The following is a 12,294-nucleotide window of genomic DNA, read 5'->3' as shown; positions in this document are numbered from 1 at the left end:
TAGCCCACCAGGCTTCTCTGTCCTTGGGATTTCCCAGGCAGGAATACAGGAATGAGCTGCCATTTCCTTCTCCAGGGGAACCTTCCCTAGCCAGGGATCCAGCCCATGTCTCCTGCATCTCCTACATTGGCAGGCAGATTATTTACCCCAGACACACTTGGGGAGCCCATGTACATTACACTAACATTCTCTGTAAATCACAGAACATACACATGAAGTTTCAAAGGATGGCGTGAGAAACAGACGTAGAACACCCTAGTATTTTCAGCCTACGCCCCAGTGAGTCCCCTTATTCTGAGCTGTGTGAGCACCTCTCTGGAGAACCCTGCTTCCTGTTCCCGGGGCTCTGTGCTTCGTTTCCCCTTTGTGACCTGCCCACCTTGAATCAGAAGACTTTGTTTCAGTTGCACTAGGAAATACTAACTTCTTTGTGATCAGAATGCAAAGACGTCATCTTAAGGGAAAGGTGAATTTCCTGAGCGCTGCAAAGTCCTGGTAGTTTAGCTGCCTCTTTTGCCAGACTCTCCAAAGAGAGTCGTCTTCTTTTTTATTAAAGAAGGCAGTATACTCACATAGACCCTGAGGACTTTTGTTGTTATTATCCGATGGTTGTACAGGCAAACCACACCTTCTGAGACCCTATATGATTAGAAAGACATTTCAGAGTTGGGCTGGGCTGCAGGCAGGTTGAAGTACGATATTTTCCCCTAGTGATGACAGATGCCGTGCGATGATGCAGAGCTTCTGGTGGCAGTGACCTTGAGCATGTGAAGTTCTCAGCTCACTGCTACTGTCACAACAGACTCTTGAGCAATCCAAGCAGAAAAACAGAAGTACAAGAAATACATAAAGGAAGGTGGTGGGTGGTGCTATAAAAATAACTATAGGAAGATTTTCGGGAAATACGGTCAAATGCACATTAGCATCAAGCATAAACTTAAGAATCTGATACAGAGTAAGTCTCAGAAAGAAAACATATTGCAAAAGGACATTTATACAATTCTGGATTAAATAAGATCTTTGAACTTGAATTGTTAAAGAGACCCCAGGAAGACAGGGTTCTGCTATTATACAAGGAATCTTTGGGCTACTATTCTGCAAAGTTAAGCTGCACAAATTTAATATGATTGCATTAAGATTAATATCAGTTGAGACCTTTGAATTTACAAATGGACTCTCTTTCTACTTTTGCAAACAAGCCTTACTGGAAATCACTACGTCAAAAGTCATTAAAAATATGTAGATACCACAATGACTCCAAAAGGCAAGCTGAGCATCATTGCCATTTCACACACATCCCACACACCACACACAACAGGGGTAAAGAAAGGCTACAGTTCACACGCTAACTCTGAGTATAATGTTTCCTATCCAATCACCAGCCCACTACTGGGAATGGACAGTTTGGGGTTTAAAGCAAAATGGACTTTTCCCTGCGGAAATTTCACTTCAATGAAAGTCAAAACAAATAGAGCAGAAAGGATATATAATTAATCGCTTTCTTCTTCTCAGCCATTGCTGGTATATTCTATGCCTACCCAGGTTCTCCAGGAATGAGCCTTTGCCTTGAACACTGTTCCATTCTCACACGGCTGCAGGGGAGGCCGAGGCAATGAGGAAGTGGAGAAAACCTTCTCTAACAGCCACTCCAGGGCACTCTGAAGTAGACGCAGAGCCAGCAGGCTGCACTTTGAGTCTGCTGAATTGTGCTATTCTTGTGCAGCAAAGCTTGCTTGCATGTAGGCAAATGTACATTCAGTTGTGTAGAAAATTCAAGAGGAGGCAGATAGAGGAGTTTGGGACTTGAGTGACTATTATTTGCATAGAAATGTTTTATATTGGACTAGTGCTTTTACTTAATTTCCATAGCAATTCCCCTTTTAAAAAAATTAAGTTGAATAAGTAAATTTATTAAACTAATTTTAAAAATTAAATTATGAAGTTACCAAAGTGGGCTTTTGTTTGTTAGGTTTTGACCTTTATAATGAGCTAGTTTGAAAATAACCATTGGTTACAGATACTTGGGGTAACATACCATCCAATATTGTACTATAAAGATAACATCATTTTGTACTTTTTAGTCCCTTTAAGCCCAAGCTGGCAGTGTTTTAGTAGATAAAATTCTCGCACAAACTCTGTGGGACTCTTGTGAATCTCACTATAGCTCATCAGTTAGACAAAAGCCACACCTACAAAATCCCTTCTCTACCTTTTGTCCTGCAGAGACTGCTGAGGAACAAGTTCTTAAACTTCTTGGAGACTGTGGTGTTGGATTAAGAGGTGCTCTGAGGCACGCCCCTCATCTTTTTGAAGGTTCGCTGAATTGTACTCTGAGAATCCACTTTAGATCTTTGAAAATATAGTTTTTTAATATTTATTTTCATTTATTTATTTGGCCATGCCTGTCTTAGTGGTGGCACGCAGGATGTAGTTCCCCGACCAGGGATTGAACCTGAGCCTCCTGCCCTGGGAGCATGGAATCTTAGCCACTGGACCACTAGGGAAGTCCCAACTCTTCACAAAAGGTTTTATAGTCATACTTGTGGCTTTATCTTTAGACTTTTTCTCCTAGCAGTGCGTTGGATCTGAACATTACTCAAAACCATTTCTTGATTTTATCAACTACTGCTGTCTGAAGAGACTAAGGATTTTTAAAATCATCAGTTTTCCCTCGATTTATCTCTTTCCTTTCACATCTTACTATAAGCAGGCTGTCTTTTCAACACTTTACTTAGAAAGCTTCTTAGCTAGATCATCAAGTTCTTTAGGCATATTCTCTGCTTTCCACATAACTGAAGAGGATAGCGTTGCTAAGATTTCTGCCACAGCGTAGCAAGGATGGCCCTTCCTCCACTGTTCCTCATTTCCCTTTCAGTCCTCCCCACCAGCATTCTCAAAGTTCAGATTTCTACTAACAGTCTCTGCAAAGCAATTTAGGTTTTCTCTAATGTGCTTCTCAAAATCCTTCTAGCTTCCACCTACTGCTTGGTTTCAAAGCTATTCCCATTCAAAAAACTAAGATCATGGCATCTGGTCCCATAACTTCATGGCAAATAGATGGAGAAAAAATGGAAACAGTGACAGACTTTATTTTCTTGGGCTCCAAAATCACTGCAGATGGTGACTGCAGCCATGAAATTGAAAGACATTTGCTCCTTGAAAGAAAAGCTATGACCCACCTAGGATATTAAAGAGAACAGACATTACTTTGCCAACAAAGGTCCTTCTAGTCAAAGCTATGGCTTTTCAGTAGTCCTGTATGGATGTGAGAGTTGGACCGTAAAGAAGGCTGAGTGCTGAAGAATTTATGCTTTTGAACTGTGGTGTTGGGGAAGACTCTTGAGAGTCCTTTGGATAGCAAGAAGATCAAACCAATCAATCCTAAAGGATATCAACCCTGAATATTGGAAGGACTGATACTGAAGCTGAAACTCCAATACTTCACCCACCTGACACAAAGAGCCGACTCATTAGAAAAGACCCTGATGCTGGGAAAGATTGAAGGCAGGAGGAGAAGGAGGTGACAGAGGATGAGATGGTTGGATGGCATCACCGACTCAATGTACATGAGTTTGAGCAAGCTCTGGGAGATAGTGAAGGACAGGGAAGCCTGGCGTGCTGTAGTCCATAGAGTCGCCAAGAGTCAGACACAGCTGAGTGACTAAACAACAACAAGAATGGTAGCCTGCCACTCTCAGTACAGGGTTCAATCAGAGAAGAAGAATCACTAGGATAGATATGAGTGAGTGAAGTCGTTCAGTCGTGTCCGACTCTTTGCGACCCATGGACTGTAGCCTGCCAGGCTCCTCCATCCATGGGATTTTCCAGGCAAGAATACTGGAGTGGGTTGCCATTTCCTTCTCCAGGAGATCTTCCAGACCCAGGGATTGAACCCAGGTTTCCCACATTGTAGGCAGACGTTTTACCATCTGAGCCACCAGGGAAGTCTGATATCCCACCAGGGAAGGATAGATATACTCATGCATACACACACACACACACACACACACAGGAATTTATCATCCTGAATTGTGTGAGCTAGTCAAGAAGTCTCTTAAGCCTGGTTCACCAGTTAGGTAGTCTGGAAGGAATGACAGATCAAGAGCTAGCCAAACCCAAAAGCATGAAGTTTGAGCCTCATGAGGATAGACTGAAACTGCTACCAATTATTATTGCCTCTAGACCCTGGTGATGTGAATATCCTGCACATGCCAAGGCTCATTGTCACAGAGATAAATGATTACACCTGGCCCAAGAGTTAGCCGCTGAAGGAGAATCCTGGGGAAGATGGAATGCCACGTTACAGCAAGGAGGTAAGTCAGCAGATTAGCAACAAGGTGTGAGAGCTATAAAATGCCTGAAGCTCTCTAGATCTCCCACATAAATTTCCCTGTGGCCTGCCCTAGATGGAAACATATGGGAAAGGAATTCTGTGGAAAGTAGTTCAGGCTGGTGAAATTGACGCATCTTACGTCACCATAATCCATCATGTCTGCAGTCCAGCCAGTAAGAAGGAGGAAGGAAAGGAAGAAAAGCTCATCCTCCTCCATTTAAGGATGGTACCTCAAAGGGATGCTTTAACCCCAGGGGCTAAAACCCAGTCAGGGAGGTGGGAAATACAGTCTTCATTCCAGTGGTCATGGGCATAGGAATTCTGTTCCTGGGATAGGAAGAAGGAGGAATTTAAAGACAATTCACACCTTCTGCCACAACACATTTGGCTCTTCCTAGATGACAGAGGATAAGACGGTTGGATGACGTCATTGATACGATGGACAGGAGTTTGAGTAGGCTCCAGGAGTTGGTGATAGATAGGGAAGCCTGGCATGCGCAGTCCATGGGGTCACAAAGAGTCGGACATGACTGAGTGACTGAACTGAACTGAAATGAACTGAAGTGAACTTCTCTGCTTGTCAAGCTCTAACTCACCCCGGTGCATGCTTAATCGCTCAGTCCTGTCCAACTCTTTTTGACCCTTTGGACTGCAGCCCACCAGGCTCTTCTATCCACGGGATTTTTTAGGCAAGAATACTGGAGTGGATTGCCATTTTCCTCCTCCAGGGGATTTTTCCAACCCAGGGATTGAACCAGCGTCTCCTGTCATTGTAGGCAGATTCTTTACCTGCTGAGCCATCAGGGAAGCCCATTTCACCCCCTATAGACTTAACTCAATTATCATTCCTCCTGCAAAGCCTTCACTCTTTTTCCCCACTGTGTTTTAGGTAAGTTCCTCCATTTTGGCACTTTTTTGTTTATTCACTTAGCAAGTTTTAAGTCCTTCCATGTGCCAGGCATTGTTCTGGGAACTCGAGAGTTAGCAGTGACTGCAATAAAGTCCTTTCCTTTGCAAAGCTCAATGCATCATAATTATTAAATATCCTTTTTTACTCTAAGGCTGTCTCAAATTAAGACAAGAAGGGCAAGATTCATAGATAACTTCAAACATTTTTATTCCCAACTAAATGTATGAATCTATTATCTAGAATTAAGATTAAATAATTGGGTGAGTCTTCTAAAGTACTTCACATTCTTTCCTATAAATCACCAAGGTAATGTCTGTAATTTATAAGTTACATCTCTTTTAGGAAGTCATGGACCTTGAAAGGACCCTGGAGGTTATGAAATTAAACCACCTCAGTTTCGATGAGAAGTCTGAGTCCTGGATCTCAGGACGGTGTGCCACGTTAGTATCAGTACTAGAAGTAGAATCCAAGAATATTGATTTTTGTACAGATGCCCTTGATGTATTGCTTTTTGTGTGGGGAAAAAAATCACAGTAAAAATATACTCCATTATGAATATAAAAATCAGTCTTTCCAAAAATTATAGCATCAAAAATCAGGTTAAGAAAAAACTGCTACAGGAACAGGGGTTTTTGAGGTGAGTGTATGATAGTGTTAAGGGTATTTTCTAGTTCTAGAATGTGGGGGAAAGATATAAATAATTTGGAAATAAACATATTAGAGAACAGTAATATAGAGTTGTAAAATGTCAGTTATATTTTCAGGGTGAGAGATGACACTCTACATCAAGGTCCATGTAGCCCTTTCATAAAATTTCATGGATTCTATTAGAAATCTGCTTTATGTTAATTTGAGATCTATAGCTGCACATGTACACTCACACACTCAAAACCAGAACAGCGGAGTTTTAATTTAAAAATTGATATGAAAAATAAAACCATTATGCACAGTTTTGAGTAGCCACTGAAGTTTAACACATATCCTTGTTCTTTGACCTTTGCTCCCACACACCAACCAACGTGGTCTAAAATACATGCCCCCATATTCACACCTACACTCTCAGCTCTCATCTGCCCCTCACACACGGTTCTGATACTTTTGTTCCACCTTCCTCATCTATGGGAAATAACTGAAGGAGAAATGAAAGTCTCGAGCACAGATGCATAATGTATAAACGTGTGTACTACATAAAGCCTCTGGAAGATAGCTTGCAGTGAAATAAACTAATTTATTCCAGAAAAATTAATTTTCAGTAGAATTAATGAAAATACAGCTAGCCCCTCTAAACAAAATTTGTGAGATCAGATGGGAAGACTGTGATTCAGTTTAATTCATTTTTGTAACAATATATCTGAACAAATATAATAAATTGATGGTTTCCTGAGAAAGGGGTTTAAAACAGTACTGTTCAATTATCTCTAAAGAAAATAGTTTTATCTTTTTAAGTTGGTACAGGAAGGCTACATTTAATGTTTTAGGGGTTTTGCCTTGAAACCTTTAGTTTCTCTGCTTCTGCACTACATTTCGGTTTAGGAGGATACAATTGGGTCAAACACCAGATTTTAACGCACACAAATGTGGAAAATCAACAATACTGTTGCGAAAAATACACAAGCTGTGGAAAATTCAAAACTATCAAAGAACACGAATGTTATAAAGTCTCTCTAAAAGTGGTGGCCATTGACTATACATTACTATTGTAGACAAACCACCTTAATTCTATGGGTCAAATTTTTATTTATCAAGAATCTTAAAGGTTCTGAAAATCAATAAAATTATGAAAAACAGGAAAGAAAGGCGCACATTTCCTCCCCTAATGAGTAAAAATAGCTCACCTTCAGGGCGGGTTCAGACACTATGAATAAATGGACTTCTTTGGGTTACAGGTGGCAGAAAACCTGACTCAGACTGGCTTAAAAGGAAGTTCATTGTCTCCTATAACTGAAAGATCCAAATGTAGCTTCCGCACTTCAAGCACAGCCTGATTCAGCCGAACAATTCACAAGTGCTTGGTTGCTCGCCTCTAACTGCCTCCCGTGTGACTTCATGTCACGTTCCACACAGATGTGCTCTGGATCGACCATCCTCTCACGTTCAGGACCAAAAAGCCAGAGGAGGCCAGCTTCCTCGGGAGCTCAGTTGCTAACTTGAGTCTTGTGCTCATTCCTGAGCCAGTCGCCATGGCTGAGGATGTGATGTACTAACTGGCTGAGGCCTAAGAAGTCTGTTTTACATCTGAGTGAGGACAAAGGTGGAGTCTTGGTCAAGCACGTGGACCAAAGTGGGGGAGAAAAAGTAAATCTCAATATGAAAAGTGGGAGCTGTTTTCTGACAGATGGAGAGTAAATGGATTCTGGAATACAAAACACACATTTGTGGGAGTAATCTATCATAGGCAGAAATCTCAAATGGGGCGATTCAGTTCAGTCGCTCAGTCATGTCCGACTCTTTGTAACCCCATGGACTGCAGCACGCCAGACCTCCCTGTCCATCACCAACTCCCAGAACTTACTCAAACTCCTGTCTATCGAGTCGGTGATGCCATCCAACCATCTCATACTCTGTCATCTCCTTCTCCTCCCACCTTCAATCTTTCCCAGCATCAAGGTCTTTTCCAATGAGTCAGTTTTTCCCATCAGGTGGCCAAAGTATTGGAGTTTCAGCTTCAGCATCAGTCCTTCCAATGAATATTCAGGACTGATTTCCTTTAGGATTGACTGGTTGGATCTCCTTGCCATCCAAGGGACTCTTGAGAGTCTTCTCCAACACCACAGTTCAAAAGCATCAATTCTTTGGCGCTCAGCTTCTTTATAGTCCAACTCTCACATCCATACATGACTACTGGAAAAACCATAGCCTTGACGAGACAGACCTTTGTTGGCAAAGTAATGTCTCTGCTTTTGAATATGCTAAGTTGGTCATAGCTTTTCTTCCAAAGAGCAAGCTTCTTTTTTAATTTCATGGCTGCCGTCACCATCTGAGGTGATTTTGGAGCCCAAGAAAATAAAGTTTCTCACTGTTCCCATTTCTTCCCCATCTATTTCCCATGAAGTGATGGGCCTGGATGCCATGATCTTAGTTTTCTGAATCTTGGGCTTTAAGCCAGCTTTTTCACTCTCCTCTTTCACTTTCATCAAGAGGCTCTTTAGTTCTTCACTTTCTGCCATAAGGGTGGTGTCATCTGCATATCTGAGGTTATTGATATTTCTCCCGGCAATCTTGATTCCAGCTTGTGCTTCATCCAGCCCAGCATTTCCCATGATGTACTCTGCATATAAGTTAAATAAGCAGGGTGACAATATACAGACTTGACGTACTCCTTTCCCGATTTGGAACCAGTCTGTTGTTCCATGTCCAGTTCTAATTGTTGCTTCCTGACCTGCACACAGATTTCTCAGGAGGCAGGCAAGGTGGTCTGGTATCTCCATCTGTTGAAGAATTTTCCACAGTTTGTTGTGATCCACACAGTCAAAGACTTTGGCATAGTCAATAAAGCAGAAGTAGATGTTTTTCTGGGATTCTCTTGCTTTTTTTATGATCCAACAGATGTTGGAAATTTGATCTCCAGTTCCTCTACTTTTTCTAAATCCAGCTTGAACATCTGGAAGTTCACAGTTCACATACTGTTGAAGCCTGGCTTGGAGAATTTTGAGCATTTCTTGATTAGCATGTGAAATGAGTGCAACTGTGCAGTAGTCTGAGCATTCTTTAGCATTACCTTTCTTTGGGATTGGAATGAAAACTGACCTTTTCCAGTTCTGTGACCACTGCTGAGTTTTCCAAATTTGCTGGCATATTGAGTGCAGCACTTTCACAGCATCATGTTTTAGGATTTGAAAGAGCTCAACTGGAATTCCATCACTTCCTTTGGCTTTGTTCATAGTGGTGCTTCCTAAGGGCCACTTGACTTTGCATTCCAGGGTGTCTGGCTTTACGTGGGTGATCATACCATCACGGTTATCTGGGTTGTGAAGATCATTTTTGTGTAGTTCTTCTGTGTATTCTTGCCACCTCTTCTTAATATCTTCTGCTTCTGTTAGGTCCATACCATTTCTAGATAGAATATTACTCAGCCACAAAAAGGAACAAATTTGAGTCAGTTCTAATGAGGTGGATGAACCTAGAGCCTGTTAAGAGTGAAGTAGGTCAAAAAGACAAAAACAAATATATTAATGCCTATAAATGGAATCTAAAAAAATGATTCTGATAAACCTATTTGCAAAGCAAGTAGAGATGCAGCAATAGAGATGCAGACATAGAGAACAGACTTATAGACACAGCAAAGGAAAACAGAGAATAGGACAAATTGAGAGAGTAGCTTTGAAATATGTATATATTGTGTTGTTTATTTGTGAAGTAATGTCCTACACTTTTGCAACCCCATAGACTGCAGCCCTCCAGGCTTCTCTGTCAACAGAATTTCTCAGGCAGTACTGGAGTGGGTTGCCACACCCTCCTCCCGGGGATCTTCCTGACCCAGGGATGGAACCTGTGTCTCCTGCATCTCCTGCTTTGCAGGCAGATTCTTTACCACTGAGCTGCTGAGGAAGCCCTGGATGTATGTATACCTATGGCTGACTCATGTTGATGTGTGGCAGAAACCAACACGACATTGTAAAGCAATTATCCTCTGCTTCCCTGGTAGCTCAACTGGTAAAGAATCCTCCTTCAAGGCAGGAAACCTGAGTTGGGTAGATCCCCTGGAGAAGGGAAAGGCTACCCACTCCAGTATTCTGACCTGGAGAATTCCATGGACCGTATAGTCCATAGGGTGGCAAAGAGCTGGACAAGACTGAGCAACTTTCACTTTCCAATTAAAAATGAAAGATTTTTGAAAATAAGAATGAAAATAAATTGAAAGAATGTGTCAGTGAAAAAAATCAAGTAGTCCAGTGATTACAGTAAACGTAATAGATTAAAATTTCCAAAAAACTTAAAAAAACACACAAAAATTCTTCTTCTATTGTGAGTCTCACTAGCCAACAGAGCCAAGTTATGTAGAGGTAACCCCTGGTGGCACAAGTAAAGTGAAAGTGAAGGTCGCTCAGTTGTGTCCGACTCTTTGTGACCAGGTAGACTGTACAGTCCATGGGATTCTCCAGGCCAAAATACTGGAGTGGGTAGCCCTTTCCCTTCTCCAGGGGATCTTCCCAACCCAAGGATCAAACCCAGGTCTCCCGCATTGCAGGAGGATTCTTTCCCAGTTGAGCCACCAGGCAGAAGGAAAAACTGATGTAAAACCAGGACACAAGACATGTATCAAAGCTCCCTTTTGGGAGATACTGGCGCTGTGGAGACCAACAAAAGGAAGGTGCAAAGTTGGCACCCACTTGCTCAAGTGAGGTAGGCAGGGTAGAGATGGCACCCACTGGCTAAAGGAAAGGGGAAAAAACCTTAAATTAAAAAATAAAACAGCAACAAATATGGCATCCACCGACTGGAGAGAGCCCAAGAGTAAGTGCAAAGATGATGCTCCTTTCCTGGAGAGCACCTCTGCAGGTCCCAAACCTGTGTTAAATCAGGTGCCTGCCCCTCGGGCCAATGCCTGTGCATGTGTGCTAAGTCACTTCAGTCGTGTCTAACTCTGTGACCCTATGGACCATAGCCCACCAGACTCCTCTGTCCATGGGATTCTCCACACAAGAATATTGGAGTGGGTGGCCATGCCCTCCTCCGGGAGATCTTCCAGACCCAGGGATCAAACTTGTGTTTCTTTTGTCTCCTACATTGGCAGCGGGGTTCTTTACCACTAGCACCAACTGGGAAGCCCCAAGTCAATTTTCCCAGACAAGCTAATGAGCTTCTCCCTCACAAAGTGGATGACTGCTGCCCTGGGTCATGGGGACAAGTGAACCCTTTACGAGCCATTCTTCAGATCACTATAGCCTCTGGGTCTCATGAATGCAAGCCTTGTTGGTTTTCAAAGCTAGAAGTTTTTGGGCTGTCTCTTGGGCACAGATCTTAAAAGTTGGGGTGCTGATGAGCAATACAAACTTTCCGCTTCTCAGAGTTGTTTCGCAGGCTCTGGGTTTGAGGTCCCTCCATACTCTGGATAGCTGTGCTGAGGGTGGGGCTTAAAGTGAGATTGTGTCCCTGACTGAGATGTAGGTCTTCTCTCATTTGCTAGTTCTCAGGGTTTGTTTCTTTTTTTTTTGGAGGAAGTTTCTCCAAATATAGCCTTAGATTGATGTGTTCATGGGAGGAGGTGAGTTCAGGGTATTTCTATATCACCATCTTGAACCACCATCTTTTTTTAAATTTACTTTTTAAAAAATAATGTCTTTTCAAACGTTTATTTATTTAGGCTGCATCAGATCTTAGTTTCAGGTCTTTGTTGCACCACGTGGGATCTTTAGTTGTGGTGCTCAGGTTTCTCTCTAGTTGTGACTCTTGGGCTCAGTAGTCACAGCGCACAGGCTTAGTTACCCCACAGCAAGCAGGATCTTAGTTCTCAGCAATCAGGGATTGAATCTGAATTGGGAGGTGGAATTCTTAACCCACTGGACCACCAAGGAAGTCCCTTAAACCACCATCTTGATGCTCTTACATTACCCTCTTATGAACTTGGGTTTTATTCTTAAAGAGTTATTTTCTAGGAATAGTTCACAGTCATTTAATCATTTTCCATATGAAGGTTCTAAGAAATGTAGGAAGCATTATTTGAGCTAAGAATTATATTTTCAACTAAAGAGACATCAGATCAGATCAGATCAGATCAGTCGCTCAGTCATGTCCGACTCTTTGCGACCCCATGAATCACAGCACGCCAGGCCTCCCTGTCCATCACCAACTCCCCGAGTTCACTGAGACTCACGTCCATCGAGTCCGTGATGCCATCCAGCCATCTCATCCTCTGTCGTCCCCTTCTCCTCCTGCCCCCAATCCCTCCCAGCATCAGAGTCTTTTCCAATGAGTCAACTCTTCGCATGAGGTGGCCAAAGTACTGGAGTCTCAGCTTTAGCATCATTCCTTCCAAAGAAATCCCAGGGCTGATCTCCTTTAGAATGGACTGGTTGGATCTCCTTGCAGTCCAAGGGACTCTCAAGAGTCT

This window comes from Bubalus kerabau, chromosome 3 (assembly GCF_029407905.1).
Source record: "Bubalus kerabau isolate K-KA32 ecotype Philippines breed swamp buffalo chromosome 3, PCC_UOA_SB_1v2, whole genome shotgun sequence".
NCBI classification, from domain to species: Eukaryota; Metazoa; Chordata; class Mammalia; order Artiodactyla; family Bovidae; genus Bubalus; species Bubalus kerabau.
The sequence above is the reverse complement of the archived record's forward strand: the minus strand, read 5'-3'. Positions refer to the sequence as shown.